Source organism: Mchenga conophoros, linkage group LG12 (assembly GCF_057382185.1).
Source record: "Mchenga conophoros isolate Kocher_MC1m ecotype Shallow Benthic linkage group LG12, M_conophoros_male_GT1.1, whole genome shotgun sequence".
In the NCBI taxonomy this organism is placed as follows: Eukaryota; Metazoa; Chordata; class Actinopteri; order Cichliformes; family Cichlidae; genus Mchenga; species Mchenga conophoros.
In genome coordinates, this window is record NC_140537.1 from 444,733 (window position 1) to 470,592 (window position 25,860).

General features: G+C 43.6%; 1 long non-coding RNA gene across 1 annotated transcript; it reads left to right on the top strand.

Annotated features, from left to right (window-relative positions):
- The first annotated feature begins 225 nt into the window (after positions 1 to 225).
- Positions 226 to 21,809, top strand: LOC146561818 (uncharacterized). The gene is made up of 2 exons (XR_014894559.1): positions 226 to 285; positions 21,632 to 21,809. It is a non-coding gene; the product is annotated as an uncharacterized LOC146561818 (long non-coding RNA).
- The last annotated feature ends 4,051 nt before the right edge of the window (positions 21,810 to 25,860 follow it).

Genomic DNA, 25,860 nt, shown 5'->3' on the forward strand with positions numbered 1-25,860 from the left:
GGATCAGAGAGAGAGAGAGAGGAGAGAGAGAGAGAGAGAGAGAGGGGGGTAGTTTTCTCTGACATTATTAGGGACTCATACCACGTATTGTAGGTTACTTTTTTTTCCTCTCGGCGCCGTCCTCCTGCTTAGTTGCGCTCCTGGATTTTAAGTGCGTCTCGGCGAACTCCGTCCCCCATCAAGCAGCGGCTCCAACCTTCCTGTCAAACGGGCCGGACCAAACACCCCGGCGGACCGCTTGTTGTAGCCTTCTCTCGCTTCACTCGGGACAAGATTTCAGATAAAGTAAGTACCGCACTTGCACCACTTGGCACTCACTGGCAAACACCTCACTCCATCGTATGGTTCTTAAAAAAATTATTATTTATTTTATTTGAAATGTTCCGTAAGGGGAAACTTGAGGGTCTAGTTTGATGCGCGTTGTCTCCCCTGACAAAGTACAGCAACTGCGTGTATTGATTTGTTGTGACCCCCTTTCGACTCGTGCCGGTAACAGCAATGTAATATAGTTACCGAGCGACATCAAATCACTGGTTATGGTGTATTAGGAGATCCGTGTGGTGATTTTAGGTGTCACTGCTGTGTCGACCTTGTGCAGCTTTCTCGCGTCCACATGCAGGCGCACAGTCCAGAAGCCAATGAACAGGCTGGTCACATTAACACTATACTTTATGCCCTCTTTTTGCGCCTTTGGGCAGGGTGGCATATGAAAAGTTACATTTGGGTTGTAAAATGTAGCGTTCAGTCTACCTCAAACAAAATTACAAAGGCAAAAGGAGATGCACAAGTTTTTACATCTCAGATTTCCATCAAAGCAACAGATTAGGGAAACAGTGATCCTAGTTTGTGGATATTCTTTGCGCACGAAATAAACGTTCTAAACTGAGGTGACTGATGGCAATTATGCCGTGCTAAACTTTAAACCGGTATATTATGTAGGAAGCTTTGATAATTATTAATAAATAGCTAATCATATCATCGCTGCAATACAGGGAAAACATTCTTTTACACTTATTTGGATGTAAATTTATGTAGATGAGCGACACGGCGGACTGTGCTGTAAATCAGTGTTTTACAGGAGGTTTGGCTGTTCAGGCTCAACTATAATTTCTTCTCTGTGCCTTTGTGACTGAGACTGACTTATTACAAGAGACCAAGTATGATTAAATTCATATTGCGAGTTTGGTTAAGCCTCACGTTGCTCAACTAAACCTGTTGCGATGAGAGGAAAAATCACGAGGCTACAATTAACTTGTGGCAACTTTTCTCAGGTTTCAGCTTTGGAGCTAAAAATGGATTCTTTGTTTTACACTTAAAGTGTACGGACACGAGGCCCACCATGTAATGTGCAGAGAACTCGGGCTTGCAGTGACATTTAAAATTACTATTATACATTTCATTTTCATTTAGATAGATTTTGGGATTGAGTTGGCTGTGGACAAAAAAACGTATGCCAAATGTGAGGATAAACGTTTATCTCTTTACTTATATGAGCTGAATTAGTTCTTAAGCTGAAACACAGTTTTGTCTGTGAAATAAATTATATAAAAAAGTAAGAAATGAACAGGGCTTTAATGTAGTGATAACTGCTTGAAATTAAATATAATTAATGTAACTTTTAGAGAATATTTTGAGATTCATTAAACTATTAAATAATTTTTAAAATAACAGCTATGTAAATGAGGTATTTTAAGGCACTTACAGAATGGTAAAAGTGTTTCTGTGTGTAGCTGTATACCAGCTTATTTAATGTGTGCGTTTAAAACACACTGCGTACCGCTTGACTGCATTTCTCAGTTCACTTTCAGGAAAAAAAGAGAGATGCTCCGTGTTTTAAGACGTATGTAATTTTTAAGATTTTTAAGAACTTCTGAAGGGAACGTGGTGTCCAGTTGTCCAGTAACCCTTTATTAAACTTTTATGTGAACTTTTTAGTCTTAAAAAAGTCAGAGTGCATTCATTTATATTTTTTTTAGAAAACAACATCATAAGTGTGGCTTTCCTTTTCTGACTATCGGTCAATGAAGTTGTTCTGTGTGGCCGTCTGGCCTGTTGCTCTCTTGGGATTTAGCGATAGGTTAATCCGCTCAGAGGAAGGTGAGCACTTGCATGTGGACCCACGATTACACACTGAGAAGTCTGTCAGCCAAGCTCTGTAATCTAAGAGACCCTCTACACACACACACGGGACACACACGGACACACACACACACACACACACACGGACACTTGTATGCAGTCGTGCGCAAACACACACAGGTGCACAAAAGCATGTTCTGTCTCCCTTTCTCTCTCTCGCTCTCTCTCTCCCTCCTTACACACACACTTTTACACACATGCATCAACACCACACTATTTGGCCTGCGCTGCTTTTGTTTCTCTTATTCTCTTAAGACCTCTCCATCTTGACAAATCATTTGGGATTTTAGGCGCTGATTCACAAAACCAACAGCGACAACACACTCTTACCCTTCTCACAGAGAGGGATTAGAAGGTCACGTGTCTCTGTGATTGGCCAGGGCATTGAGCCGATTGTCAGGGCACTTTGCTGTACGCCAGGGGCTCAGTAAAGCTTTAGTTAAGTGAAGGAAGGGAACACATTGTATGCCACGGTCAGGGTAATTCCATGTGTTTTCAAGGCACTGCAACAAAATCAGCATAATTAGCAAATATTTGTCATTTGAAATGCCTAATATATTGCTTATAAATGTGTAATTTAACACCCATAAATTAGTTTTACTGGTGGTAACTTCTATTCCTGCTACCAAGTTTCCATCTTCAGGGGGGAAAAAGGTGTAAACTATACCACTGTGGTCCCTGATCTCTGCTCACATAGACATTTAATACTGTACAAGAGGCACATTTCAAAGATCCCCACCTTATGGAAAACCAGATCTATGAAAACATTTTTCCTTAATGGAGACAACCAATGTATTTATGTTTAAGCAAACAGTTTAAAAGCCCCTTTAGCTGTGCTTTAAAGTTTTTGTTTTTTTTCACTAATGGCTTCAAATATTTTGGAAGAAGTTTGCAGAGTTTACTCAGTTAAACATCAGTAAAACATTCATTTGCAGATTGCCGGTTGGCAAGATCGTGAGGTAGATATTGAAGAACTCTTAAGTGGACTTCATGCCCTTTGGCTCAAATGAGAGGCTGATATAAGACTCAGATGTAGACATTTGTATTTGCCTCACATGCAATGCTTCATAACGTAAGAAAGCGTCTTAAAATGCTGCGAGACGACCTTGTGTATCCCGCATGTGAAAACGTTTAATTGGTTTAGCAGCATATGTAACGCAATAAAGTGCAGGCTGTGTGTGTAGTAAAATTTGCCTCGCATAAATAACAGAAATATTAAGGCATTTGTTGAGAAAACAATTCTTCTTGCCAATTTCTAAGCAGATGAAAATGCTTATGTTTTATAATAACTTAAAGGCTTCTTGCATTCCTGTTTATTGCACATGGCAGGTGTTCTCTAGTTGCTGCATGGGAGGAATAGTCTCCTTTTTTTCTCTTTTTTTCTTTCTTTTTTTTCTCTTTTCATACGTTTTATAGTAGCAGTGAAATACGCAGGGCTCAACCTCACCATGTGTTTATTTACTCGTCTTCAGCAGATCTCGCTTTCATTGTCCTAACTGTTGTGCGTGTTAGAAATGTTTATCCAAATGCATCTTTGCCTTAGGAGCACTGTCTGTGTATCTTCTCATAAGAGCTGCAATTACTCATAAAACTTACCACACGCACACGCGCACACACACACACACACACACACACACACACAAAAATCAAAAAGTAAATAATGCAGTCCTTGAATGGTTTTTTGGTGGATTGAATGCATATATTTGAATATGTCCTGGTTTTTGCATAATGATGCAAAGTATTCTTCTGTCTCTATCTAGTAATTAGCAGTGACGTTCAGCAACTTTCTCTGTATGCTGTAAGTGGATGGGGGTGTGTGGGGTTTGTTCACTGGGGTGTTAAAGATCACAGAGGAATATATCAGCCTTTGATGTTTAATTGTATTGTAAAACACACTTTAGAATATTTCTGCATAAAGTAGACTTCTGGCTGTGCTGTGCTTTGTGCTTGCTGTTTCTTTTGTGTGTTTGTCTGTCAGTGTGTGCTGTGTGTCTGGGAGTTGTGTGTGTGCGTTTTCAACTTTGCGTCTTGTCTCTGTGTATTCGTGCGCTGGAATCTTTGTGCTTTTGTGTGCGTACGTGTTTTTTGTTTTTTTCCCTTCGTCTGAGTTTTGTGAGGTTGTTGCTGGTGTATATTCAAATGAAAATGCTTGTTTTTCTTTTTCTCCTTTATTCTCACACTGAAGAGGGTAGGATTTGATGTCTGCGATGATGGAGCAGTCTGGAAAACAGTGTCAGTGTGAGGGCTGAAAAGGCAAACTGAGAAGACAGATGCACATGAAAACAGAGAGAGATACGCGCGCAGAGAGAACGCAGATGGAAATTTATTTGAGCAGAGGTTAGTTAAGAGCACGCCGACAAAGTGTTCGGCCTCCGCTCAGGTAACCCTCCGTTAAGATGTCGATGCGTTCGTGATGTCATGTTTAACACAGTGATCTAGATGAACAGGATGTCCTGCCCTTCTTCATCCTGTTTCCTGTTTCCTGCCTGGCCTGTTGGCCATTATTACGGCAGCAGCCTGCTGGGTGGTCTGTGCTCGGCAGTGCTGACCGCACAATCATATCATCAGCTGCAGCCCACCTAAAGAGACACCCAAAACACCTCACCATACTTGAGGCCTGCTGTCTGAAATATTTGGACAGGGAGAGAGAAAGAGAGAGAGGCCCGGGAGGCGAGAAGGCTGGAGGAGTGCAGGAGCAGAGGAGTCTGAATGATAAGACAAAGAGAAACATTTAGAGTAGAGCAGAGTTTGGGTTTCTTTGTCCAAACATGAGATCATTCCAATTAGGTTGAAAGCCTCCAACATCAAGACTTAAATGTTCAAATGAGAGTTAAATAAGAGTTTTCAGGCTTATAAACTGGCACATTAACTTCCCAAGACTTACCCAACTTTCAATCCTGAGAGAATTTTTCTTCTTCTTTTCCTGCACAGTGCAGACAGTTTTAGGGGTAACGCAAACATGACATCTGTAATGCTGACTTGAACCGTTACGTGGCGAAACCAGAATTTATCTGACAGATTTTTTAGAAGCCAGTTTGTCAGAGAAGTGTTTCCTGTCTGTTTATGGAAATGTAGCAGCCAAAGGCATTTTCTTTGATTAAACCCTGCTCCTGACCCGTAAATAGTTAGGAGCAACTTCTTACGCCCTAATATTATTTCAGAGAGAGATGCCCCCACCCGCCTTCACCATATTCCTTTGGTGTGGGACGCATTTGGAATCCACCCAATGCCAAGAAAAAAAAAGAAAAAAGGAAAAAAAAAAGAAGGTGTAGGGATGGGGAGAGTGAGGAAAAAAAATGTAGAAATGTTTTCCAGTCGCTGTAATTTATCTTTGTCACAACTGCAACATAGCCGAGTCATTGTGCAACAGAGTCCTGTGAGACGCACAGAGGTAGCTCTGTGCCTTGGCCTCACACAAGCTCGCATCCATCTGAAAACCCCCTGCTCGCTCGGCTGCCACAATCCGCGCCGCTGCCGCCACCGCTCCCCATCCGCGCTGCCGCTGAGCGTCACGTCGCAATCGGATATTTATAACAGATCTTGTGTTCACACCGAATTCAGAGGAATTAGGACTTGAATTCTACCCCGTCAGGCTTTTTATGTGAAGTTGCTGTTTTTTTTTCCCAATACAACAACGCAACAGTAAATATCCAATAATAGATGGCACGACTGATACGTCTGTCTCTCTTTTTGTGCTCCAAGGAAGAATATCGCAGACTTTTTTCAAATTTTGTGCTTGTTTTTCACCACAGCTTTAGAAATCTGGACAACCTGTGTAAAATAAGGAGATCCTCTGTGTCGTTGAAAATGCTGTTAACACTTTCTAAGTTGGGGAATAAATTAAAAAAAATAAGAATCCATGCTCTCAGTGCTCTCCCTTTTCTGCAGAGCACACTGCTTAACCAGCCGGTGTCCTGCCAAAGCCCACACCAGTGTTTCTTTCCACTGTCATCTGTGCCATTCCCACACCAAAGGCCAGCCTATGAAATAATGTGCAACACGGGACTGTTTCGAAAACGTAGTTTACTCAGCTGACCAAAGAATTAAGGAGAAAGCGGGACAAAGAAATGCAGAAAAAGCTGAACAATAATAAAAGTGTTTAAACTTTTTCAGCTAATGTGCATCTGAAGTCAAACTTAATAAGACACTATAGCACACAGTAGGAAAGGCCCTGGAGGCGGTGAAGAGTGAAACAGCGTAGACCTCACGCACCTCTTTTTCTCTCTCTCTCTTTCTCTGTCTTCTTCTTTTTTCAGCCCGGTTCCTTCTGCACTGTGATGTATGGCTTTTTCCTACAGTGGCTCTTCCAAAGTGCAGCTCGTGATGTCATTAATTTTATTCATACTTTATGGATGCTCTGTCTGGAAAAAATGAGAGAAAACGAAGAGGGCCGATGTGAGAAGAGAGGGAAGAAGATAGAGGGAAAGAGAGAGAGAGGCCTGGAGAGGCAAAGTGAGAGAGAGAGAGAGAAAGAGAGAGAGATGTGAAGAAGATGGCATTGCGGAAGGAGATTTTCAGTGCAGTTGCATGTATAATGAATGAGGGGGCACTTTGTTTGAAACTCCAGCCCGGCGCTTCACTTCAAGGTTTGCTGGGCAGAGTGAGGCCTTGTGCTCTCACACCAGCCACTCTCTTTATCTTGCCAATAGATGCTTTCACCTGCCACTGTGGTTCGACCCAGTGGAAAAACAAATAACCTTGGTGTGTGTGTGTGTGTGTGTGTGTGTGTGTGTGTGTGTATATAAGAACAACACAGAGAGAGAGCGAGAGAGCAGTGACAATGGAACAAGGGGTTGGGTGGAAAGGGTGAGGAGCGGGCGAGAGAGGAAAGAGGTGAGTTTGTATAACTGCAATGACAGCCAGACGATACTGAGGAGAATACTGGCACTTTGCCCGCACTTCCTAAATAGTGCTCTCTACAGAAATAGCTCAGCCTTGATATTGACTTTTGTCTGTTGTGTATGTGCGGATGTGCACATCTGTGTATGCTCAATAGCAGGACATATAGTTTCATTGTCAGGTGAAGACCTTTTTCACTTCTTATCTGTTGTTGTTTGTTGGCGGTGTGCGTGGATACTTTTCTGTTTCTCATATTCGCGCGCGCGTGTGCGTTAACGTGTGCGAGTGAGGGATCTTTATTTGCTTTTATTGTCATGGGCCAAAATGGCCTCTGTTTTATTTTTGGCCCATCTCCGGACTCGTGGTTTTAAAAATAGCTGAGGAAGTGCGGGGGATACCTGCCGTGGCTCCAGCCTCCCCACAGCAGAGTCCCAGTTCCTCCACGTCACATCCATCCACCGCCGGCCCACTCCAGGCTATGACAGAGCAGCCCCTCTGGGGCCCGTGCAAACAGGATTGGACTCAGAATGAGGGTGTGAGAAAATCAGCCTCTGGAGTAAAGCGCAGAAAGGGCTCGCAGTTTAGTGCGAGAAGTCTTAGCTGACACTGTCAGATTTTGTAACGTACAGATTAGAAACCCTACAAGCTAATTCCCCTTTTTTTCTTTTCAATGTAGTCGAGAGTAAAGATTTTAAGGGGAGTGTGTGAGAACTGGGTTTTTCCACAGTTAGTTCATGTGTGGAAGGGCACTGGCTGGCTTGCTCTCTTATCTGTCATCTGAATGCCGAGTTGTCTTGTTGATTTCATTTCTATGTCTTGCCTATGGGGCCTAACTTTGAGTCTGATCCTCACTCCCTTCTCATTGTACTCTCAATTTCTTATGGAATCATTCGACTGCAGATTTGCGAAGGCAACGAGAGCATTTAATAAATAGGGTTAGCTATAGGAGCAGAACTGGATGTTATTGAGATTTTACCATTTGACATTCATTTATTGTTTTCAAAGATTCACATTTTCCAGGGTCAAACTCATTTTTACTGTCTCACTTCTGTGGGTGGATGACTACATTTATTTTTGATTAATTCGGGTATTCTTTACAGGGCATCGTGCTCCTCAAGCCCATATCTAATTGTTTGCTTTTGAAACGACATTATTATCCCGAGATGCTCTTTCATCTGTAATTCTTTTAAACACGAGTGTCATCACTGCTACACTCTAACCCAAGATATTGTTCACCCTTTAAATGAGTGACACTCTGCATCTTGGCCCCTCATAATAGGGACCCCATAATCATATTATAAGTGGGACAAAAAAAGAGAGAGGGAGAAATCTTTAAAAAGCTCCACTGCCCTTGTTGACTGTCTCTTTACACAGCGAATGAGAAATCTTTTTTTTTTCCCGAATGCGCTTTCACCCACCCCCCACCCCCACCCCTTTTCTCTGTGAAGAGAATTGTGCTGCCTGTTATTAATGTGCTTTTGACAGCTTAATTTGATAAGCGGGGTACTTGTTAAAGAAACCTTGGATTGTTCTCACAGCAAGAACGTGTTTTTTTTTTTTCCCCTCCCATGTTCTTCAAAATGGTGCCGCACAATCTGTCGATGACCCAGTTCTGAGAGATGGTCGAAAACAAGGAAGAGCGATGCAAAATCCACAGGGAGAAGAACGGAGAGAAGGCGAGAGGGTAGCAGGAGACAGAGAGAGAGAGAGAGGGAGAAAGGATACTATAACTAAGAAAGGCACTTGTGGGAAGTTAACTTAAATGATTTTCTTTCTTCTCTTACCCTCTCGCTCTTCCTCCTCCTGCACCGACCAAGCAACCTACCTTCTTGGGCTCCACTTCCCTGTAGCCTAATCAGAAAAGGAACGCTGGGAACGATGACGGGGATTAGCCTCCACTACTCGCCAGTTCCCCTTGGTTAAATACACGTGTAATGAGTTGTTTATTTGGGATAATGCACAGTAGGTGCTGCAGAAGGCCAGAACTGCCCTCGCCTCCCTCCGCCGCCGCTTACGTGCACGCACGCGGGCCCGCAGCAGATAATACATACATATAGTGAACATATAGCCCAGCCAGTTATGCAGAAATATAGACGCAGCATATGTGGTGTGAACACTGACGTGTCCAGGTATGTGCTCATACATACATTCACACACTCAATCCTCCTACAAACACACCCTCCTACTCAGATTCCCACACACAGCTGTGATGCAGGTCACTCGCTGTGGCAAGTTGTACAGAGGGAGAAAAATGGGCAGTTGCAGTTAAAGGGTTCATCTAAGTGTGTGTGTGTATCTGTGTGTGCTTTCTTGTGCATGTTCTCAGGCCTTCATTGGGTCATAAGGCTGGGGGATTTTTCTCAGGGCAGAGAAGGAGTGGAGGGGTGGAGGGTGGGTGGAATTGAATGATATGAGAAAAAAAAAATCAAGGGAAAAACCTTAAGAAGGAAAAAGGGGCATGTCGTGCCCGTTGGTCTGTGCATGCATGTGTCCAGCGCTCTTGAGGGCGTGCACAGCAGAATATGTGTGTATGTACGTGAAGTGGAAAAAGCTGTTGCCTTGCGGAGGGGACGTGCTCTGCTATCATTAGCGGAGGGGGTGAGGGGCAGGGGTAGGGTGGGAGGGGGACATGCGAGGTTATGTGAACGGTGCAGCTGTGCTCACAGCAGAGGGATTTGAGTGCAGGGAGTGGGTGGAGGGGTGGGGGTGGTGGTTTCTCCAGGCGGCCAGGTCCTTCACTGATCCACCAGCTCGCGAAGCCGATGAGAGGAGAAAAATTCAACCAAGAAACAAGCCCAGCGAAGCAAAACACAAACCCGCCTCTGCCCCTCTGTTCACTGTCCCTCCATCCCACACTCCTCTGCTCCTCCGCTCCGCCACTTTAGCCCATTATTTCCCCAAATAGGAAAAATAAATAAATAACGACTGATGGTCGATGGCAAGGATAAGAGTGCAAAAGAGAGAAAGAAGAGAGGGGGGGAGGAAGTCACGATTTATATAGAATGACTGTTCTGCTTTTCTGCCATCCGTTTATGCATTTTCATTTCCGATTTTCAATTGAAAAACGAGATAATAATGATGAAGATGATGATGATAAAAAATAATTTATAATTAAATGTTCTCAAGTAACTATACAAGGAGTAAAGAATTGTTTTCTGTCTTTTTTTTATTCAGGGGATTTCCCCAACAACTTAACATTCAAATTTGTTTAAAGCTAACTCCACACTTCTCTTCCTTTCCCCGGTGGAAAACGAAAAGACAAAAAACAAAAAAAACTTGAAGCCCACGTAGAGAAAAAGATGGCGACGCAGACGACGACCCAAACTCGCTTGTCAAGACGTGTGATCAGTCGCCGCAGAGAGCGAGACAAGGCAGAGGTGGCTGAAAGACGACAGAACACAGAATGGCATCAGCGCGCGCTGCTAATGCATTCAGCATGCCACCGTATCCAACAACAAGGCAGAATATCACACAGCTCACTTCACAAGACATCCCCACAACAACAACAACAACAGACGCATAAACGCGCGTGCGCTTGCCGAGGCGCAGTCATGCAGCCGCACACAGGCATTCACACATGCATAAATATCGGCGCGCTGCACGTTTTAAAACCAACCATGAGGAACAAGAATTTGAAAGCAAACAAACAAGTCAGAATGTAAGCAACTGGTATGAGACTTTGTGACAGAAAAAGAAGAAAAAAGTATAAATGAAATAACAGCTTTCGTTTCATGGGAAGACAAAGAGTTAAAAAGGACAAAAAAAAATTCCTGGCAGAATCTAGCGTAAGTGTGAGCTACGTCAAAGACAATGGTGAGCGCTGAGCTAAAAATAGAGTGTGGTCAAACGGCAGTGGCGCTTTGGCGGGAGTGGTCAGCTCTGTGTGATAGAGCGGCCTTCGCAGTCGGCCACATATTGAGAGCAGAGGCACTCTGCCAAAGCTTGTAGATTCACAGCAGTAATTTAATATTTGTTTGTCTCTATTATTTCATTCTTCCCCTTTCTCCTTGTCCCTCTCTCTCGCTCTTGCTTATGAGGGTTAAGTAACAGTATGCTTTATCAGATTACTGGGTCTGAGGTCTCTTTCAAACCTCACTTTGCCATCTTGATGTTGTGCAGCTGTGCAGACTCTTTAATCACACGCTATCTTTTTTCACTCACCCTCTCCTCCCTTCTCCTAGTCCTCCCTCCTCCCTTAACATATGTTAATTGGCTGCTTTCTGTGACAAATTACGAGCGCTCACTTTGATGAGGTCGGTTTGTGATGGTGCTGGGAGTGGAGTACAGTGGAACAGCCAGACCCTCACCAGTTCCCCCTTAACCACTCCAAAAAGGAGCGCGGCACCCAGCCGATGACTAATGAGAGGCTTGGACTGGGTCTGGCCTGGCTCGAGCCTTGGTGGGGCCACTCCCCTAAACAGAGGCTGATCTGTAGGTACCGTATGCCGCCACACGCCCTCCACACTCCATACAACCTTTTGCCTCATGCACCCCACCGCCACCACCCTTCCCCTGGGAACTGTAACGCTCTGTGAGAGCAGAAGAGTTCAGGCTGTGTGGTGGAAAAGACTCGCGTTACGCAGTTGTGCGCGTTACACGTTATATATATGTATGTATTGTTTTTCTTTTCTTTATGAGACTGGACACATTTTCAGTGCTTTGTTTCACTTTTGCGTTTACGGCTGTCTTTACGTTCGAGGCTTAAAACAAAAGCCCAGTAGTAGCATAAATTATAGATGCGGCACATACAGCTTGTGTCTCAGGTTTACATTGAGCAGCATGTGTGTGTGCATGTGTGTGTGTGTCTGTGGTGAAAAGGCAGTGCCTGGAAACATTAAACCAGCCATGCTTAAACAAACACTTACAATGGAACAATCTCTGTTTAATGATGCTCAGCATCAACAGGGAAACAATGCTCACCAATAATCAGCACAATCAGCTTGCGGTAACAAAAAGAAAGAAAGAAAGAAAAAAAATGACATCATCCAAGTAGTGTGTTCTGTATTCTTTTTTTTGTGTGTGTGTTCTTAAGTGTTGTTAGTGGTAGGGTGTAATAATGTGGCTGTCTCCTGCCAGTCTGTCATGCAGTTTCGTGTTCTCGGTCTCTTTTTCTACCTCTGTCTCTCATTCTTACTCACTCTTTTTCTCCCTACTTTATGATCTAGGTTACTTGGTTTCCTAGCAGAGCACAGGGACCGGAGGAAGAGAAAAAGAAAAAAGAAAAACAGAAGGTCGAATCTATGAAGGACATGCTTGTTGAAGTGTGCAACCTTCTACTTCTCTGCAAATTACCCACACACTGTGCATAGAGTCAAAGCGGAGCTGTGGCTCCCATTTCAGCTCCGCAAGGCTGTGACCATGACATGTAACGCTGCTGGGAGCATCGCAGCTACGGGAGAGGTGCCGATGTACCGTCAGCTCCGACGCTCGTTCGTCGCGGAGGACAAAAATATAATCGTTTTATATAATGGTATCGTTGTGGACTCTAAATTTGCTGATGAAGCGAGAAAAGGAAAAATAGTAAATTCCACAGCTTCCTCATAGGTCTGCCTGTCTGTACATGCTGACTTAGTTCCAACAACCTCAAAAAGGGAAATTGTTCTATTTATCTCTTCCCATCAACAAAATGCAAAAGAGATAACAGCCCATAAGCGACTTCTCATTTCCATAGCTACCAAACTGAAGCACACACACACACACATATATATATATATATATATATATGTACACACAAACAAACTGGGTGACAGTATGAAGTTGGTGAACAAAACTGCACTCGGCCCCTTGCAGTTGCGTGAGGGTTAGCCATGTTAGCATTAGCCTGAAGGCCTTAATTGAGGCCAGGAGGGAGCATTTAATAATTGCTGTCACAAGATCAAATTTAATTCTCCTCTCTTCACAGCCACCACTGCTGTAGGGTAGAGTGAAACAAATTGTCATCAGAGATTTCTAAATGAACAAAGCTTTTAATTAGGGTGATTAGAATACTGTGGCATAGAGGAAGACTAAAGGGTGGGGGGTGTGATGAAATCATCAGTGGATTGTCTTCACCGTGATGTGTGGCTTTGATACAGTGTGGGGTGAAGAGTTGGGGCACGCGACTGCTATGGGAAGTTGTCTGTATCTTATAAGTCAGCAACTCGTGTCGCCCTAGAAATTATATCCTATTGGAGCAAATTCTTTTACCGCTTTCAGTGTGGAGCGAATTAAATCTAGCTGTTCAAGAACTGTATTTTTTTATGAGTGCTGCAAGAGCTCCTAACCGGCGCTGACATTTTTTCTGTTCAACCAGATCGATACGTTTTGCTAGTATCTAAAAATACACATAAAAAATTATTAATGTAATATTTCCTCAATTAAAAGAGGATGCTCTATTTAAAGCCGTGCCTCTGTGTCTGCTGAGCGGGCACCGCCGCAGACAGGAACAAAGGCCGAACCCAGAATGTTGGCCGGCCGTCTCTCACCTTAATCTTGTTGCATGTTCACAATAAAAGCCTCAGTTAAACAAAGTAAATAAATAATAGGTTGTTTCTATTAAAAGAACTTTTAATTTGAAATGGCTGCATGATGTGTTTAAAATTAAGCTGGCTGCTCTGTGTCGTATACAGTTCAGCTACAGCTGTTGTGTGAGTGTTTTAGGTCCCTTGGTTGATGACCGTCTCTGTGTTGGTAGAGATAAGCGAGTGCCAAGTACTCAATTGTTTTTCTGAGTTTTATCCAGAATGAGTCACTGTCCTCTAACAGACTGGTGAAGTAACTTTAACGTAGTCAAGGGAAACGAAGGTTTGTCTCATTAACAAGCCTGCTTCAGACAAAGACCTGTTACATTCTGCGGCTGAGATAAATAAAGGAACCGGGTTAACTTTCAAATCTTTACTGACATGTCCAGCCAAACAGACACTATTTCTTTCTTATGATTAGGGGCAAAATTTTCTTCAAAATGTATTCACTATTAGAAATTACTTGTATATATAAACCTCAATCCTAGGAGACAGGGTTGGAGTAAGCATAGCCCCTGCAGTAATGAGGCCTTAGCTTCAGTTTGAAACCTCTTGACTCAAAACACACATACACACAGTTTCTGCCCTTCTCCCCTCCCCTCCGACTGGAGAACATTGCTAACATCCCGAGACATTGTCATACTCGGCAGAGTACATAATTGGGTGAATATGTCAGTGCTTTGTGTTCTTAGTGACAGGACTCCCGGCTGTTCCTGTGGGGGGCTCCGGCTGTTCCTGTGGGGGGCTGGGTGTGCTCACTAAAGGGTTTCTACTGCAATTTTGTTACATTTGGCTTATTGTTCATTATGGTTTTACTTGTATTCTTCTAAATCCAGATAAGCATGTAACTCCTTATCCGTGCACGCAGACCTTGTCCTGTGACAGTGTGGTCATTTAAGCACGTGTGTGCATTAATTTTCTGTTCCTGTACCTTTAGTGTCAGCAGTTGGTCGCACCTGGGTCCTTCGGTAAACGTGGAAACATGCGAGTTGAGACAGTGGTTAATGCTGACTGAAGGGCGAGAGAGGGGGAGAGAGAGATGAAGAAGAAGTGAAAGAAACTGTGGTGGTGATGATAAAGTGAACCTAGTGAAGTTATTTGTGTTTAAACATCAGATGTGTGTATCGCCACAATCAGCACCACTTCCATATTCAAAACCATTTTGATACCTCTAATTTCAGCCTCTCACACTGTACACTGATCTGTCGGGTACTTTGTCACCTCTTTTAAGCTAATCTTTCTTTTTTTTAAATATATAACTTCTATCTATGCATTATGCTTTAATTCAGCCATTGTCACTTCTTATGCTCGAGCCACGGAAAGACTGAATGTACGAAATGGTGATTCACTCCAGTCTTTCCGGGGCCTCTCCAAATGTGGCTTGCCTATGCTTCTGCTTTTTCTTCTCTTCTCCTTTTTTCACTGATACCATTTTTTCCAGCTTGGTTCAAGAGTATGTTTGTGGCGAGCCGCGGTCCTCAAAATGTATTTATATATCTCTGATGTTCGTAAGTCACAGTCACAAAAAACAAAAAGCTGCTGAGAATTGAGCCACAACAGCCAGTCCATCTCCCTGTTGCTGTCGAGCTAGCTTTACCTAGCTTTAGTGTGGGCCTGTTTGCTCATCTACCTTTGGCCTAGCAGCTGCTGCTTACAGCCCTTGGCCTCCTTTCAAACAGAGGGGTTGACGCATCGTGTCAAATCATTTTGTCCTTGGGGCAGGCAGCATTAGGTTATGGAAAGATGGCTCTCACCTGTCTCCGTACTGGCTCTGACGGATGGCTACCTATCTGCGTTGCAGCTCTGATGGCCCAAGGCCTGCATTTCCTGGTGCTGAGTGAGACGTACAGCTGCCCAAACGAAGGGCAGACCTCTGTACACTGTCGCCTCCATTTCTATTCACTCATCATATCAATGTGATACTTTAAAATTTTAGAAAAATGCAAAAGTGATTATATAGACACATTACTTGTGGGAGCGTCCGTAAACGCTTTCACAATTAAACATGTCTGTAAGCTTTCTTGTAGTTTACACGAAAAACAGACACATCATCATTTATGCATTAGTCCTCCAATTTACATTCACTCTCTAAATTATTTTATAATCCTAATGCCTTAATTTAATTTGAAAATGTTTGGCAAAGTTTGCTGCTGTGATGAAAGCCACAGCAAAGTAAACAGAATGAATAAAGAAGAAGAATGACGTTCACCGCATCAAGGTACTTTTCTTCATGGGGATATTTTGACACTCCCCTCACAGGTATGCATTTATCACAAAAGATGCTCAGATGTGTTCAAAAGTAAAAAATAAAAAAAAAGTTTAGGGGGGTGTGCAACCAAGAACAACTAAAAATGCACTCATAACAAACCTGACAAATTCTTTTGTTCAAAAATGTTGAAACCAGTGAGTGTTTTCGTCTGATGCGTCACAGAAAGATTATGATTTCAACATTTATTTTTTTGCCTTTTGCTTTGATTCATGAGTTCCTGCATAACCCCCCACCCTACCCCGCCCCCACACTCCTTCAAAATATGTCATAGCCTTACAAAACCAAGAGACACGTTTTGAGGAACTAGAAGTAACTGAGGCCTGAAGTATTTCGTATTGAGAAAAACATGGTTTCTGTTCATTTGTCCTCTGGAAATGAGAGGGGAGCGTAGCAGTTGAGTTTTGAACCCTAATTCTTACCCTGCGATTTGGGGAAGGAAAGACCTTCAGCACCTTTGATTGTCTATGTCTGCTGATGTCACATCCTTCCCCCTCCCCGCGTATCTGTGTTTACTTCCCGTCTTTCCGTCGTTCGAGACCAGGCAGTGCTACTGTTGTAAAAATCAGTTTGAAGTTTGAAATTCAGGTATTAGGTTTTAAGTTAAAGTGGGGTTGGTAAGGAATTGAGACGTCACCTTGAGGACTTATTAAAATATATTTATAAATATTTATTTACTTTGTTCTATAATGTCTCTCACACTATAAGTTGCTGGGAGAGTGTCTAAAACTTGTGCCAATCAGAGACTAGTGGCTCACTTTGCTCCTCATCAATAGACGGGTGTCTCAGTTCTAAGGCACCTAGAGATTGAAAATAGAATACATGAGAAAGCGTCCCTGTCTCGGTAATGATACAACTAAACCATGATCTAATAGAGAGAGACAGGTGAAGACATATCCTCCAACACACATATACGTGCACACTTACACAGCAGCCTCTCAGTTTCAAGTTTAGCTCGAATGCTCACTGGGAAAAAAAAAAGAAGAAGAAAAAAAGGAATGAACACATTATAAGATGATCCACCGCTATCACTCTAATCCCCAGATGTACATGTTGCTAATCTCTTTAGCTGCTAACATGTTAAATTAGCCCTAATATCTGCTGAGATTCAAAACCATAGAGGCCCACCTACGTGTGGGCTACCGCCCAGGTTTAGGTCACTCGCCTCCCCCTTCACTCAAAAAAAGATACAGACTCTGGAGGGAGGGAGGGGGGGGGGGGGGGGTGGCAGTGATAGCCATTCGTCACCCTGCCTATCTTGTTCTGACAGATGGGGAGCGTGGCGTGCCACATAGAGGAGTCACTGCCTGTAATGACATTAGAGGCACAATGAGACCTGATACACATTTTTTTTCCATCCTGCCTAGCCATCAACTTGCTCCTTTGCTTGATTCTTCCCCGCCTCTCATTTCTGCTGCTGTTATGCCTTCTTCTCGCCTTACAGAAGATAAAGTGTTGTCTGCTGCTATTTCCAAATCAAAAGTACAAATGCACAAAGTGCACATTTAACATGCAAACATGCACATAGCTGCAGCAAAAACACAAGAAAGAAACCTCCGAAAAATCTACACTGAAAAAATGAAAACAGTTTCTGAGCCAAAAAAAAAGAGTTTCCTACATAACAGAAAAACTCGCGTACAAATCGAGCACCGCGAGTGTGTACTGACGTTGAGATTGTTTTGTGTAAAATGGTATTAAAACATTTTTTTTTCTATCCTCGTCTTCCAGGAAATGGGAGTTTATTTAAAAACGAGAGCGTTTATTTAAATGTACCATACACCTCCTAAAAGGTTTACTTACTGCAGTGTAAGATGTTATTTCAAATTCTCACAACCACATTTCCCATGAGGGACGGAGGACACTGGCATTGCACTTGTGCACACAGTTCATTTACAGTTGCCCCAGTTTTGTTTTTACGTTTCTCACAGAAATTCTCTGAATGCAGAAATAATCTCAACAGATGGTTGTGCACAACTTTAGTTCTTGGAAGTGGATCGTGTGTTCATTTCTCCTTATTTATTGCCACGTCCATCCACCTCATTCACAGAAAAAGGGGGAAAAAAAAACACAAACTGAAACTGTCTTTCAAAATGATGAATTAGCCCTGAGCATGAGTTAAAGTAAAGTTCCTGTTTTTTGTTGCCCCCTGATTCAAAGAAGTCATCTTCAGTGTATGTCCTCAATAACAAAGCCACATTAACAAGCACCCTACAGACGTCTATTAGAATGTGAAAAAGTGCCATGTGCTGTATATTAGTTTTTAGTGACTAAACACTTGGGAGAGGCGACCTAGAATCAAGCCTTGTGGTGCACTGAGTGTATATGTTCTCATTGTCCTCTCAGCTACACTTCTGAGACACAGAGAGAAAATGCTCATTAGATCTATGTGCTGAATTGCTCCTCTCTCTCCATCTCTCCCATCCTCCCCCAACCTTCATATCTCCCTCTCTGGCTCTCTCCCTCTCTCTCTCTCTCTCTCCATCCGTCTGCTTAACAGATGGGAGGGTCGTGGGCACAGCTCTTCCCCTCCCCCTGGAGAGGCCTGGTGCCTGTTCAAAAGATCCCTCTTTATGCTTCTCTCCATTTCTCTGTTTTTCTCCCAGTGCTCTTCTTCTCTTTTTATTGTCACCTTTAAAGCTCGAAGATACGATAAAACCGGCAGAGGCATAACCGTCGTCCTTCAGCACGCTCGGTGCCGGCGTGCCCTCTGACCTTAGCATTTGCCCACCCCGGCCTCCTTCCAGTTACCACACATTAGTGTGAATACAGGCATACCGCTAGTCAACAAGTCTACAGAGTATAACGGAGCTCTTTTGTTTATTCTTCATCTCCCACAGATTCATTCCCTATTTGCCTGCTTCGGGATTAGTAAATTGGCTTAATGTGCAAGTTTGCTAGGTTGGTTTTTTTTTTCTGCTGTCTTGCACCATGTGTCTTCATTTTTTTGTTTTGTTTCTTTCTCATCCTCTTTGCCCTGTCAAGGTCAGATGTCAGTGTCGCTGCCTTGCAAGACATTCCTGCCAAGGACAACTGTGTTGTCCCACTTGACCACGTTCACTAAGCAGTGCTTATTTCCTGCTTTCCCCTCCACTTCACTGTCTTGGCGTCACGAGGCTAAATTGGATTTAGTGATTCACTGCTAATCTGTTAAGTTAACCGATGATCTCTCCAGCGCTGGGGAAGGGAACGCAATGGGGAAGTGGGCACTTGTTCTTTTTTTTGTTTTGTTTTTTGTTTTTTTTACCCAGGAGCTGCCTGGCACCCATAAGGGACGGGGGTGGGTGTGAGGAAAAGTGAGGGGTGGTGGCAGGAGTGGGGAGGGGAAGTGGGGGGGGCAACTTGAGTTGTTGTTGTTGTTGTGTAGGAGGAGGTAAAGGAAGCAGGAAAAAGATGGGATGGGGAAGGAGGCTGGGTGAAGTTAAGAGGCACCAACATGGGGGTAAGCAGCAGCAGAGCTTCACCTCAGGGAGCGTTGGCTGGTGCTCAGAGCCAAAAGCGGGGATTAAATGTTCAGGACACGAGCTTAATCTTAGTGTTAATGTTACGTAAGGCCTAAGGTGTTGCCCCAGCGGGTGTTGACATTGAGAGGTTCAACTCTGCTCAGCGTGCTGTGGGAGGAACACGGAGGAGGTGCAGGCCAGGAGGCAGGGATCATGAAGGTAACGCCTCCTTGTTTGGAGCGATGCCCGGACTGGGTAGTGTTGAGTACAAAGACTGGGAGGGGATGATGCTGTCAGCCTGTGATTGAGGTACGCTGGCTTGATTGATATCCTTGTCTGGCTGTCTTGTGCCAAGCGCCTTAGTGTTGGCTTGTAATCCTAGTTTGTCTGACAACATCCTTTTTTGTTTTCTTCCACAGGGCAGCTCTTTGTGTGTCTGTCTACGGATGGGTGTGTTTGCACAGAGCAATGCTAAAATGTTTTGGATAGCCTCTTCAGAGCTGCCACAGAGTTATTTTAGATCTTGTTATTATTATGATGGTGCAGTCCGGCTGTTGTCCTAACTGCCAAATGACGCATTTATGTTCGTATCTCAGTTCTTCCATGAGTGGGTGTATTCCAAACCATCATCTCAGGAAGTTTTTTGTCATGCATTTCATTATTGTTGAGACTGTATTGTCTCACTTTTTTCAGTTTTTGTGTGATGGACATTTTTGGCAGGCAATCTTATAAAATCCATAAAAATCAATGCAATGCTGTTTCTTTAATACAATGTAATATACTTACCAAATCCGTGTTTCGCATACATACACTGAGAAGGCCTCAATTATAATGCAGGATTCTAAATTTTGAGTCGTGAATAAAGCACAGAGCCTGCATTTCATGCTGCAAATGGAAAAGATAGCTACAGCCTTGCTTGCGCTACAGGCCTTGGTCTGTCATTAAGAGCCACTGCATCCCTGGATGTCTCTATTATGAGTTTTCATTATCAATGTCCTACTCTAGCACAAAAAGGTCAAGTGCATAGCAATGTGCTGCATTCACCTGAGGGGTTCAGATCTTTCTTGTGCATGTTACTCAATAAATACATGGATTCAGGTTAGCAGGAGGTAAAAAAAAAAAAGGAAAGGAAGTGCATTACAATGTGCAGGTATGTGTGCAGGAGTGCGCAAAGGAGAGAATATGAGAGAGTGAGGAAAAGAGCAAGGGTGTTTGAGAAAAAGGAGAGAGAGAGAGAATGATAGAGAGAGAGACTGAGACTGACATGTCTTTTGGTGAAGCGGTGTCGTCTTCCACATCAATGTCTGATGCTTGTGCTGCCAGGTGCCGGAAATCTGGTTCAGAAAGGAGAGAAGAGAGAAGAAGGGGAAAGTAGAGAAAAAAAGGCAGGGTAGATGGAGGATTTTTTTATTTTTTTTTTTCATGTGACGGCGTTGACAGCTCCCCTGCATTGCACTGAGCTTAAATAATGGGATGCTCATTTGCATAACGAGGGACGTTATCACCTCTACTGTCAAAAGAAAACACAACAACAGTTCTTCTGCTCCTCCCTGAGATAGATTGGGTTGGCCTACTTTAGCACTCTGGAGAGATGCACTGGAGCTCTGGCTTAGCCAAGCTCACACAAGAGCACACAGTTATGCGCACGCACACACACAGATGTACATGCACACGTGTACACACACACACAGTCGCTCAGTCATGCAAACTTTTCAGAGCGCAACTCTGCTCTTCCGCCCATTCAGTCCGGCGCTTCAGCTGCTGGCCTGCACCTCTGGAACACAGGTACACTCACATTAAACTGTGCACGCGTTTATTGGCTACTCCAATATCTTCCGGACATGCAAGGGTTTTTTTCTCCAAGAAACCATTGTGTATCAAACTGTTATGTTGCCACATTTTACTTATTTTTACAAAGGCTTTGTTTTACCAGAACATGGCAACACTCTTAGGTCCTCGTTTTTTACATCTGTATACTATCCTAGCATATCGCATCTGCCATTTTGGAGATGAGCTGCAGATAGAGTAGAAAAAAGTCGCGGCTGGCAGCTCCACTGTCAATACAGTGCAGTTTCATGGGAAGAAACAAAATGTATTTCTCAGTGTGGAGGTAATGTTACAGTGTTGGTGATTAGAGCGTTTAAGTTAGCGGCACTTCCAAAACACTGTCAAACTCTCTGTGAACGAGGCGAGATCCTGACAGTGCTGTCTCCTCTCATAGTCGGTGCCTAGGAAGAAAAAAAAATGCAAAAACTGATTTGCATGATATCGACAGTGAAAAACACAGCGGTTCTCACAACATTGTTGACAGATTCTTTGTCTTTCTTCACCCTCCCTTGTGGCTGCCACGATGCCACTTTTATTATTTTTTTTTCCCTCTCAGTATTTTGCCATATTTCATTTCATTTAATGCTTATTCTCCCCGACCCCTCCCTTCTGTCTTGCAGGTACAGATGCTGGAATCTTTGAGTTGATTGAAACAAATAGAAAGCAGGAAAAAAAAAGAAGAAAAGACAAAGCAAAGGAAGAGCTGAAACGTGAAGAGAACCGGAGAGAGAGAGAAGAGAAGAAGAAAGAGAAGAGAGAAGAAAGCTTGAAGTTCTTTAGAAAGAGGAGAGAAAGAAAGAGACGGGGACGATGGGGAGGAAAAAGATTCAGATCACGCGGATTATGGATGAACGCAACAGACAGGTAAGTCCCGGGGGGATGGGAGGATGGATGAGTATGAGGATGGGGGAGAAAAGGGTGGAGGAGGGAGGAAGGAGAAACACCCTACACCCCACATAGCTCTTAACAATGAAGGTTTCTGGGAGTCTGGGCAATATGCGAGCTGGGAGACAGAGCAGTCCTTGCAGGGAAAGTACAGATATTGCTTTTGGTGGAGGAGTTCCATCAGCTTAGAATAGCAATGTTTGTTTCCCTTCAATCTAACAATCCAGTGTGAGGACACGAGGAGTGTACAGTGTTTCCTAAAATGGATTTTGCTTTAAAACTGTTGGGATTTTTAAAGCACATTCTGCATATCGCAGAGAAGTCTGAGGGGTGCAGCCTACGCTCAACTGAAGCACCCTTCACACACCCAAGCCCTCACACCATGCCACCCTGTTTAGCTCCCTGCCAGTGGAATATTACCGGGCAGAGGGTGGTACCACCAGTGAGGCAGGGTGGAGGAAAATATAAACAAACAACCAAACAGAGGGTTCGGGATGGTCTGAAATGACACACTGGGACGCAAACACTGAAATGCTATTTTTCTCGAGCTAAATCAGTAACAGTGGAAGTGCTGTAGCTTTCCTCTGCCTAGAATAATACACATTAATTTAAAACAAAATGTCAACAACCAATGTTAAGAGTCAAAGAATCCTCTTAACGACAGCTGGCATCACTTGAGACTTGGGATAATAAATTGTGGACACTACTGTCTCAGGCAGGAGACAGAGCTCTCTCACTGCCCTTGAGGCCCACAATCGATCACTTCCTGTGGCATAGCTGACCACTGACACTTTGTCAGCTTCCTGGCAGCCCAATTGGATCCATACGTTGCTAATGTGGCCCCCGGATCACAGGTCAAACACACACACACCAGCACACACACAGTTCTGAACACAATCCGTTTCAATGCTGCTTGAGACTTCTACACCGCGTGACATTCTCAATAGTATTTCTGAGCCATTTCACAATGTGCTTTTTTCAAACAGTCATATGTGGCCGGAGCAAAGGCTCGGTGAATTGATTGGAGTGTGCCGGGGGAGTAATTGAAGTAGATGTTGGCCCTTGTCGTGACTAAGCTCAAGTGTGTTTGCAAGAAACAAGAAGATAATAGGAAGTGTGTAAGAAAGTTTGCGTGCTGGACTCGAAGAAGGTCACATCAGAAATGTTGTTTCTCAGAATCACAGATGCAGCATAAAAAGAAAGAGTGTAACCAAGAGTCATGTATAGAGACAGTTTTTGAAAAGTATGGAGGATGTGAGATGGTATATCTTTGTGTTTGTTATTGAGAGAGCCAGACGGACAGACAGGCAGAGAAACAAAGAAAGAGCAAGGAAGAGGTCACCGAGTTTTAGATGAGGACTAAAACTATCGTGTTTCAGCAGCACCCACACTTCCTCCTTGCTGTTATCTCAGCCCTCCTCTCTTATCCCACCTAAGAATGGGCCCGGGCTCTTCGACTCCTGAGGAAAAGGAGAGAAAGAGGGAGACAGGAAGGACACCTGAGGGAAATCGATGCCTGAGATATCCGGGCTTCACTTACAGGGAGAGGAGAAGGAGGCAGGAGAAGAGACTGAGGAGAGAGAAAGGGTTCATTGGGAAAAGAAAATCAATATATCGCAGGATTTTGTTGTTTTGATCCTTAAAACCATAGAGTGCTCGTTGATATTATGTACTCATTGTTGCTTTTAAGCGATTTCGATTCCTCCTGATATTATATCATCGAGTCATGTGGAAAGCACCACATGTTCTGTGGAGCATAATGTCATAAAACCTACAGCCTAAAATAAAAATGACATCACCGTGTTTTGAAGAGGCGGATATCACAAGACAGGGACGGAGACAGACACAGAAACTTAAATTTTCTTTTTTAAAGAAAAAAAACCAGAAGCTCAAGCTTTACATATTTTCACTTCCTTTTTGAGGAAATGTCCCAGAGCCTGAGCCAAATAAACACCAGAGGACTTTTTGCAGTGTTGCTTTTGACCTCACATTCTTCACATACTTTCAGTGTTTTACGTGTTTCTGAAAGCCCTTCTACAGCCTTAGCAGGTTACGATCTTGTTTGAATATTGTTATAAAATAAAATATATTGTTATTTTCCATAATATTCATTTCCAAAAGTTTTGGGAGTTGCATAAAAAACAAAACAGGATATGGCGCAATTCCTGCATTGTCCTTCAATACAATATATAGAGCGACTGTAACATTTCCTTGGTTATGACACTCTTTCTAACGCAGCCCTCTTTGGAGTGGCACCACTCTGTGTAGCTGTCAACGCTACCTTTCCACCTACAGGGCTTTAGTGCCTCCTCACCCCTGCTCTCCATGCAGCTGCACCATCATATTGGGCACAGGGCCTGGCTCTCTCTGGGCGGCCACTTTGGGCTGCCACCTCCAGGCCCCGAAACACTTCCCAAGAGCAGTGGCAGAGGGGCCAGGCCTCCCTGGCGTTGACTGGCTGCCCGGAGTGCTGGACAGTGGGCAGCAGTGTGTGAGCCCTGGCTCCAAGCCGCCCGACCACTCAGACCCTCTCCTAGCCTCGGGCACATGAAAGAGCCCCCTGTGTCATAAACTCATGGGCTGTTCACAAAGAGCAGACTCTTGAGCCAGCTTGCAAACGCGCACAGATGGACAGGCGCACACAAGTTAAACGTACAGGTGTGCGCACGCGCCCGCACGCGTCGACACCATGGGCGTAGACCGATCGTAGCACACACCTTAGACGGTTCATTTGGAGCCTTTGTTAACGCAGCAGTGACAAACGCATATGTGTATGCACATGTACACATCTAAAAACACATCTATCTCTCTGGAGCCCGTGTTGTGCATCGACTAATTTGTTGCAATTGGCTCTAATTAGTGTTACCTCTCCAGCCAGTCTGCTCAGTGGGCTTAATTTAGGATGACTTGTTTGTGTGAATCATTGTGTTTGTGTGTGTGCGTCTTTGTGTCGGACATATGGGTTTCATGGGGGAAGGGACCCGAGGCCAAAGGTTAAACATGTATCAGGTCATCAGTGACAGGAAGTAAAACACGAGGATCTCCCAACTCCCCCAAACAACAGCCATACCAGCACACACTCGGCCAAAAGAAGCTTTAAAAGTGCGGTGACTTTGTTTTTTGGTGTGTTTTTAAAAAAAATTTCTCTCTGGTGAAGAGAGCCACGTTAACTGCACCGCTGTCGCTGTAGTAAGAGGGTCTTTTTGTTTCTACGACAAAGCGTTCTTCCCTCCAATCAACAGTACCAGGGTGAGAAAATGTGCGAGTGACATTAACAGCAGGAAAATAATGAGGCCCACAGGGTAGCTCCTCACCCCTGCACCCCTCCTCTAATTCCCTGTTTCCCACCTTCTACCATCTCGTTCATTTACCACACCGAGTGGCACTCCTTTCTATCGTGTGTTCAGCTAACCTGTGGGCTCGCTAAGCTCTCACCTTCACTTTGTTTCCCCCATTTTTTCCGCTCATTTTTTTTTTGTCTCATCCGCCAGTTCGTCACTTCACTCTAACCACTCTCCCCACTACAAAGCATCAATGTTATAGCTTTCGATAGTTCCTTTCCTTTGTGTGCTCTGGAATTCATCCCTTTTTGAGCTATTAAAAGAAATCTGTGTATTAATGAAAGCATATTTTGCTGGATAAGTAAAAAAAATTAAAAATAGAGGGCATACCATAAAAAGTTTGTTGCTAATGACACCAGCCTTTTTATTTGGCCTTGGTTTTATTCATTTTTTTTTCATCTATAACTTTCAGATGAGCTCGTAATCTGCAGATCATTTGCACTCTCACCAAAATGTTCTCATGTATTAATAAAAATAAAAAATAAAAAATGGGGTAATGTGGTTTTCTTCCGAACTGATTACCGGAACAATCAGACACACATGTAGATAAAGTGAAATGAGTTTAAACCAATTAGTTCCCTGTTTTTACTTATTTTCCTATTGCGAAAATCTGCTAAAAGTAA